The 8836-nt window shown below is 45.9% G+C and overlaps 1 protein-coding gene across 2 annotated transcripts in view; it reads left to right on the forward strand.

The window, feature by feature from the left end:
* LOC122549969 (transcription termination factor 1, mitochondrial) overlaps positions 1-8836 on the forward strand; it is a 42505-nt gene that overhangs the window by 24210 nt on the left and 9459 nt on the right. Inside the window, exon 2 of one of the 2 annotated variants that reach the window (XM_043690278.1) lies at positions 2136-2258. The exons of the other annotated variant lie outside the window; for it this stretch is intronic. The gene's annotated coding sequence lies outside the window, so the exon portion shown is untranslated. The remainder of the gene's footprint in view (positions 1-2135; positions 2259-8836) is intronic. 2 annotated transcript variants of the gene reach the window in all.

The raw sequence follows: 8836 nt of genomic DNA on the forward strand, positions 1-8836 counted from the left end.
ACCGCATCGGGAGCAACGGATACAATAGATGATATTAGTGGATGTGCAGGTAAAACTTTGATGGATGTGGAAGGCTCCTTTAGGGCCTTGGATGGAGGTGAGGGAGGAGGTGTGGGCACAGGTTTTACAGTTCCTGCGGTGGCAGGGGAAAGTGCCAGGATGGGAGGGTGGGTCGTAGGGGGGCGTGGACTGCAGATGCTGGAAATTAGAGTTCATTGTTGTGCTGGAAAAGCACAGCAGGTCAGGCAGCATCTGAGGAGCAGGAAAATCGATGTTTCGGGCAAAAGCCCTTCATCACAAATGAGGCTGGGAGCTTCGGGGGTGGAGAGTTAAATGAGAGAGGTGTGGTGCTGAGGGGAAGGTAGCCAAGAGTGCCGTGGATGGAAGAAGTTGGGGGTAATGGTGATAGGTTGGAGAGGAGGGTGGAGTGGATGGGTGGGAAGGAAGATAAACAGGTGGGACATGGCATGAGGATGGTGGTGAGCTGGACAGATGGAACTGCGATAAGGTCGGGGGAAGGGAAAATGAGGAAACTGGTGAAATCCACATTGATGCCCTGGGGTTGGAGGATCCAGAGGCGGAAGAGGAGGCGTTCTTCCTCCAGGTGTCAGGTGGTAAGGGAGTGGTGATGGGGGAGGCCAGGACCTGATGTCCTCAGTGGAGTGGGAGGGGGAGTTGAAGTATTCAACCACGGCATGGTGGGGTTGGTTGGTGTGGGTGTACCAGATATGTTCTCTGAAGCGCTCTGGGAGTAGGCGTCCTGTCTCCCCAATGTAGAGGAGACCGCATCAAGAGCAACGAATGCAGTAAATGATGTGTGGAAGTGCAGGTGAAACTTTGATAGGTATGGAAGGCTCCTTTGGGGACTTGGACGGAGGTGAGGGGGTAGGTGTGGGTGCAGGTTTTGGAATTCCTGCGGAGCAGGGGAAGGTACCGGGAGGGATGGGTAAGTAGTTGGGGCCGTGGACCTGATGAGATAGTTGCGGAGAGAACAGTCTTTATGGAAAGCAGATAGGGGTGGGGTCCATTTGTAGGTGGCGGAAATGGCGCAGAATGATGTGATGTATATGGAGGTTGGTGGGGTGGAAGGTTAGGACCGGGACGTCCTGTCCTTGTTGTGGATGGAGGAGTGGGATTGCAGGGCAGAGGTGCAGGAAGTGGATGACATGTGCTGGAGGGCACCTTCAATCATGTGGGAAGGGAAATTGTGGTCTTTAAAGAAGCAGGCCACCTGGTGTGTTCTGTTTTGGAACTGGTCCTCCTGGGAGCAGATGCGGCAGCGGCGGAGTATTTGGGAATAAGGGATAGCATTTTTAAAGAAGGCAAGGTTGGAGGAAATGTAACCCAGGTAGCTGTGGGAGGTGGTGGGTTTGTAGAAAATGTCAGTGTTGAGTTGCTCATCGTTGATGGAGAGGTCCAGGAAGTGGAGGGAGGTATCAGAGATAGTCCAGATGAATTTAAGGTCAGGCTGGAATGTGTTGGTAAACTTGATGCGGTCTCCTCTACATTCGGGAGACAGGACTCCTACTCGCAGAGCGCTTCAGAACATCTCCGGGACACCCGCACCAACCAACCTCACTGCCCCGTGACCGAACACTTCAACTCCCCCTCCCACTCCGCTGAGAACTTGCAGGACCGGGCCTCCTCCACCGCCACTCTCTTACCACCTGACGCCTGGAGAAAGAACGCCTCATTTTTTGCCTCGGGACCTTTCAACCCCATGGCATCAATGTGGATTTCACCAGGTTCCTCATTTCTCCTTCCCCGACCTTATTCCATTTCTAAACCTCCAGCTCAGCACCCTCATGACCTGTCCCACCTGTCAATCTTCCTTCCCATCTATCCACTCCACCCTCTTCTCCGACCTATCACCATTATCCCCACCTCCATCCACCTATTGCACTCTTGGCTACCTTCACCCCATTACCACTCCCCTCCCATTTATCTCTCCACCCCTGAGACTCCCAGCCTCATTCCTGATGAAGGGCTTTTGCCTGAAACGTCGATTTTCTTGCCCCTCAGATGCTGCCTGACCTGCTGTGCTTTTCCAGCACCACACTCTTGACTCGAGCCATTGAATCCCCTGCTGATCACATTCTCTCACCTATATCCTCTGTTATTAATGTTGTATCCAGTGTGTTATGGCAACAGCCTTTCCCAAGATCGCAAGAAACTACTGAAAGTCATGAACACAGCCCAGTCCACCATGCAAACCAGCCTCTATCCACTGACTCCGTCTATACTTCCCATTGCCTCAGGTAAGCAACCAACATACTCAAAGACCCCTCCCACCCCGGTTATACTCTCACCCTTTTCCATTGGGCATAAGATATAAAAGTTTGAATACACGTATGAACAGATTAAAGAACAGCTTCTTCCGTACCGTTATGAGACTTTGAACTTCTCAAATGTTAATGTTGAGTTCTCTCTTTTTACCTTCTCTGTGCTGTAACACGGTATTCTGCGCTCCATTCTACCCAATGCACTTTGTATCTTCCAATCTGCCTGTAAAGTACGCAAAGTAACATAGAGTCATAGAGATGTAGAGCATGGAAACAGACCTTTCGGTCCAACCCGTCCATGCCGACCAGATTTTCATTGTATCTTAGTACAGACTGATAGGGATAGTCAACAGGGCTTTGTGCATGGGAAATCATGAGTCACAAACTTGATTGAGATTTTTGAAGAAGTAACAAAGAGGATTGATGAGGATAGAGCAGTAGATTAGATTAGATTAGATTCCCTACAGTGTGGAAACAGGCCCTTAGGCCCAACAGGTGATCTGCATGGACAACAGTAAGGCGTTTGACAAGGTTCCTCATGGAAGACTGGTTAGCAAGGTTAGATCTTACGAAATACAGAGAGAACTAGCCATTTGGATACAGAACTGGCTCAAAGATAGTAGACAGACAGTGGTGTTGGAGGGTTGTTTTTCAGATTGGAGGTCTGTGACGAGTGGGGTGCCATGAGGATCTGTGCTGGGTCCTCTACTGTTTGTCATTTACATAAATGATTTGGATGTGAGCATAAGAGGTACAGTTCATAAGTTTGCAGACAACACCAAAATTGGAGGTTTAGTGGACAGCGAAGAAGGTTACCTCAGATTACAACAAAACCTTGACCAGATGGGCCAATGGGCTGAGAAGTGTCAGATGGAGTTTAATTCAGATAAATGCAAGGTGCAGCATTTTGGGAAAGCAAATTTTAGCAGGACATATACACTTAATGGTAAGGTTCTAGGGAGTGTTGCTGAACAAAGAGACCTTGGAGTGCAGGCTCATAGCTCCTTGAAAGTGGAGTCACAGGTAGATAGGATAGTGAAGAAGGCGTTTGGTATGCTTTCCTTTATTGGTCAGAGTATTGAGTACAGGAGTTAGGAGGCCATGTTGCGGCTGTACAGGACATTGGTTAGGCCACTGTTGGAATATTGTGTGCAATTCTGGTCTCCTTCCTATCGGAAGGATGTTGTGAAACTTGAAAGGGTTCAGAAAAGATTTACGAGGATGTTGCCAGAGTTGGAGGATTTAAGCTCTAGGGAGAGTCTGAACAGGCTGGGGCTGTTTTCCCTGGAGCGTTGGAGGTTGAGGAGTGATTTTATAGAGGTTTACAAAATCATGAGGGGCATGGATAAGACAAAGTCTTTTCCCTGGGGTCGGGGAGTCCAGAACTAGAGGGCATAGGTTTAGGGTGAGAGGGGAAAGTTATAAAAGAGACCTAAGGGGCAACCTTTTCATGCAGAGGGTGGTACGTGTATGGAATGAGCTGCCAGAGGAAATGGTGGAGGCTGGTACAATTGCAATAGTTAAACGGCATTTGGATGGGTATATGAAAAGGAAGGGTTTAGAGGGGTATGGGCTGGGTGCTGGCAGGTGGGACTAGATTGGGTTGGGATACATGGCTTGGAGAGGGTGGACGCTAGGAAATTGTTTCCGTTAGGCGAGGAGACTAGGACCCGTGGACACAGCCTTAGAATTAGAGGGGGTAAATTCAGAACAGAAATGCGGAGACATTTCTTCAGCCAGAGAGTGGTGGGCCTGTGGAATTCATTGCCACACAGTGCAGTGGAGGCTGGGACGCTAAATGTCTTCAAGGCAGAAATTGATAAATTCTTGATGTCACAAGGAATTAAGGGCTACGGGGAGAATGCAGGTAAGTAGAGTTGAAATGCCCATCAGCCATGATTGAATGGCGGAGTGGACTCGATGGGCCGAATGGCCTTACTTCCGCTCCTATGTCTTATGGTCTTATGGTCTTATGGATATATGGTCGACATGGACGGGTTGGACCAAAGGGTCTGTTTCCATGCTGTACATCTCTATGACTCTATGACTCTATGTGACAGCAATAAATCAAATCAAGATATCTTTACCATTATATCTCTATTCTTTCTGTATAATAATATCTTTTGGACTTGCAATTCAGAGGCATAAACTAATCCCACCATTTCAGCTGATAGGATTTAAATTCAATTAATACAAGTTTGAAATATAGTTTCAGAAATATTAACCATGACAACTTCAGTAATTTCTTTTGGTTCACTATTGACTATTATAGATTAAAGTAGAAATGGGGAGTTTTAGTGATATACCTAGTAATATTTAATAGTTAGAGTTATTTATTTTGTTTGTCTCATCTCATTTGTCTGATTGTTAGTGACATATTGTAAATTGTCTACTGTATTAACCACACAACAACATTAAAGGGTGAGGTGATGGCCAAATGGTATTATTACTGGATTATTAAGTCTGAGATCCAGGTCTAATGTTCTGGGGACCTATATTTGAATCCCCCTGGTGGGCAGCTGGTGAAGTTTTAGTTCTATTAAAATCTGGAATGAAGACCGTAATGATGACCATTAATCCATTCCTCATTGTCAGGAAAACCCACCTGATTCACTAACGTCCTTTAGGTAGGGAAATTGCCATCACAGAAATTGGTTGAATCTTAACTGCCCTCTGGTCAATGAATGCTGGTCAGCCAGCAATGCCTTCATCCTCTGAATGAAAATAATAATAAAAAAGTTAATTTGTATTTCACAACTTCTACTTGAAAAAGGAGCTAATAAATTATCCCAATGTCGTATCTTAAAGGTGTACTTTAAGATATGATATTGGAACATCTTTTCACGGTTCTTTGAGATGGTGATCAAACAGGTGGATGAGGGTAAAGCAGTTGATGTGGTATATATGGATTTCAATAAGGCGTTTGATGAGGTTCCCCACAGTAGGCTATTGCACAAAATATGGAGACATGGGGTTGAGGTGATTTATTGATTTGGATCAGAAATTGGCTAGTTGGAAGAAGACAGAGGGTTGTGGTTGATGGGAAATGGTCATCCTGGAGTTCAGTTACTAGTGGGGTACCACAAGGATCTATTTTGGGACACAGCTGTTTGTCATTTTTATAAATGACCTAGATGAGAGTGTAAAAGGATGGGTTAGTAAATTTGTGGATGACACTAAGGTTGGCGGAGTTGTGGATAGTGCTGAAGGATGTTGCACGTTACAGAGGAACATTGATAAGCTGCAGAGCTGGGCTGATAGGTAGCAAATGGAGTTTAATGCAGAGACGTGTGAGGTGATTCACTTTGGAAGGAGCAACAGGAATAAACAGTACTGGGCTAATAGTAAGATTCTTGGTAGTGTCAATGAAGAGAGAGATCTCGGTGTCCATGTACATGGAATCCCCAAAAGTTGCCCTCAGGTTGATAGGATTGTTAAGAAGGCATACAGTGTGTTAGCTTTTGTTGGTAGAGGGATTGAGTTTTGGAGCCACAAGGCCATGCTGCGGCTGTACAAAACTCTGGTGTGGCAGCACTTGGTGTATTGCTTACAGTTCTGGTCACCGCATTACAGGAAGGATGTGAAAGCTTTGGAAAGGGTTCAGAGGAGATTTACTGGGATGTTGTCTGTATAGAGGGAAGGTCTTACAAGGATAGGCTGAGGGAGTTGAGGCTATTTTCATTGGAAGAAAGTTGAGAGGTGACTTAGTTGAGACATATAAAATAGGATGAATAGTGAGTGCCTTTTTCTTCAGATGGAGATGGCTAGTACAACAGGACATAGCTTTAAACTGAGGGATGATAAATATAGGACAGATGTCTGAAGTAGTTTCTTTACTCAGAGAGTACATCAAACATAGAAAAGTATAGCACAGAACAGACTCTTTGGCCCACGATGTTGTGCTGAGGATTAATCCTAATGTAAAATAAAATAACTTAACCTATACATCCCTCAATTCATTGCTGTCCATGTGCATGTCCAGCAGTCGCTTAAATGTCCCTAATGACTCTGCTTCCACCACCAACGCTGGCAACGCATTCCATACATTCACAATTCTCTGCAGAAAGAACCTACCTCGAACGTCTCCTCTATACCTTCCTCCTAATATCTTAAAAATATGACCCCTTGTGCCAGTCAACCCTGCCCTGGGGAAAAGTCTCTGGCTATTGACTCTATCCATGCCTCTCATTATCTTGTATACCTTGATCAGGTCACCTCTCTTCCTCCTTCTCTCCAGAGAGAAAAGTCTGAGCTTAGTCAATCGCTCTTCATAAGGCAAGCCCTCCAGTCCAGGCAGCATCCTGGTAAACCTTCTTTGCACCCTCTCCAAAGCCTCTGTATCTTTCCTCTAGTAGGGAGACCAGAACTGGACACAATATTCCAAGTGTGGTCTCACCAGGGACTTGTCGAGCTGTAGCAAAATCTTGCAGTGCTTAAACTCGATCTCCCTGTTAATGAAAGCCAAAACACCATATGCTTTCTTTACAACCCTATCCACCTGGGTGTCAACTTTGAGGGATCTATGCACTTGAACACCAAGATCTGTTCCTCCACACTGTCAAGAATCCTGTCTTTAATCCTACATTCAGCATTCGAGTTTGACCTTTCAAAATGCATCACTTCGCATTTATTCAGGTTGAACTCCACCTGCCATTTCTTAGCCTAGCTCTGCATCTTCTCTATGTTGCGCTGCAGCCTGCAATAGCCCTTGATACTATCAATGGCACCTCCAACCTTTGTGTCATCTGCAAATATACTAACCTACCCCTCAACCTCTTCAACCAAGTCATTTATAAAAACTACAAAGACCAGAGGGCTAAGAACAGAGCCCTGTGGGATCCCACTCACCACTGACCTCCAGGGACATCCACTCCATCTACAACCACTCTCTGCCTTTTCTCTGCCAATTAATTCTAAATCCAGATAGCCAAATCTCCCTGTATCCCATACTTCTTGATTTTATGAATAGGCCTACCATGAAGAATCTTATCAAATGCCTTGCTGAAGTCCATATACACCACATCCACTGCTCGTCGATCTGTCTCATCACCTCTTCAAAGAACTCAATAAGATTTGTGAGGCATGACCTACCCTTCACAAAACCACACTGACTGCCTCTAATCACGCTATGCTTTTCCAAATAGTCATAAATCCTATCCCTCAGAATTCTTTCCAAAACCTTTCTGACCACAGACGTAAGATTGACTGGTCTGTCATTGCCAAGGATTTCCCTATTACCCTTCTTGAAAAGAGGAACAACATTTGCCTCCTTCCAATCCTCCGGTACAACTCCCATGGAGAGTGAGGAAGTAAAGATCTTCACCAGCCACATAGCAACCTCCTTGCTTCCTGGAGCAGCCTAGGATAAATCTGCTCTGGCCCTGGGGACTTGTCAATCTTAATGTCAAACTTTCCAGTACATCAACTTTATCAATCTTGATCTGTTCAAGCCTGTATCCCAGTTCCCCAAAGGTCTCCTTCACAACAAGGTCCCTTTCCTGAGTGATAACCGAAGCAAAAAAACTCATTTAGGGCTTCCCCTATCTGCTCAGACTGCACGCACAAGTTCCTTATGCTATCCCTGATCGGCCCTACCTTCTCCCTGATCATTCTCTTATTCCTCACGCATGAGTAAAATGCCTTTGGGTTCTCCCTAATCTTTGTTGCCACGCTTTTTTCATGCCCCTTCCTGGCTCTCCTCAGTCCATTTCTGAGCTCCTTTCCAGCAAGCCTGTAATCCTTTAAAACTGTGCTAGATCCTTGCTTCCTCCACCTTACATAAGCTGCCTTCTTCCTTTTGATGAGAAGCTCCTCTGTTCTCATCATTCAAGGGGCGTGGAATGCACTGCCTGCAACAGTAGTAGATTCGCCAACTTTAAGGGCACTTAAATGGTCATTGGATAAACATATGGATGAAAATGGAAGAGTGTAGGAAAGTTGTGCTTCAGATTGGTTCCACAGGTTGGTGCAACATCGAGGGCCAAAGTGCTGTAATGTTCTATGTTTTCCTACTGAATGTTTATCTTCGGTTGTGAGGAATTTATTATAGGAATAGACAGACTGCGCCTTCATACAAACAACCTTTGTTGAGGCAAATACATAATACGGTAGATGTTTACAGAAAATGTGAGTACAGGGGCACTTCGATTATCCGAATGTGATGGGCGGGCACTAACTCTAACCCTAACCCCTGCAGACGGAGCGCAGCGTAGATACACCTGGTCACGGGCAGACGGGTCTATCCGCTCAAGGATAGATTACCTGTTTGTGTCCCGAACGCTCTCAGTCAGATCCACCGACATCAAGCCGGTGTTCTTCTCTGACCACTGCCTCCTGCTGGCCAACTGTCACCTAAAGGACGAGCAGCGGGCTGGTAAGGGAACATGGAAGCTGAACACAAAGTTGTTGACCCCGGGAAACATTGAGGAGCTCAAGAGGAACTACGCAGGTTGGAGAACCATGAAGCCCCTCTTTGAGTCCCCAGCGGACTGGTGGGAAACAGTAAAAGGGAACATCAAGAGGTTCTTCATCCACAAAGGTGTTCAGGAGGCGAG

The sequence above is a fragment of the Chiloscyllium plagiosum genome, chromosome 5, assembly GCF_004010195.1.
Source record: "Chiloscyllium plagiosum isolate BGI_BamShark_2017 chromosome 5, ASM401019v2, whole genome shotgun sequence".
In the NCBI taxonomy this organism is placed as follows: Eukaryota; Metazoa; Chordata; class Chondrichthyes; order Orectolobiformes; family Hemiscylliidae; genus Chiloscyllium; species Chiloscyllium plagiosum.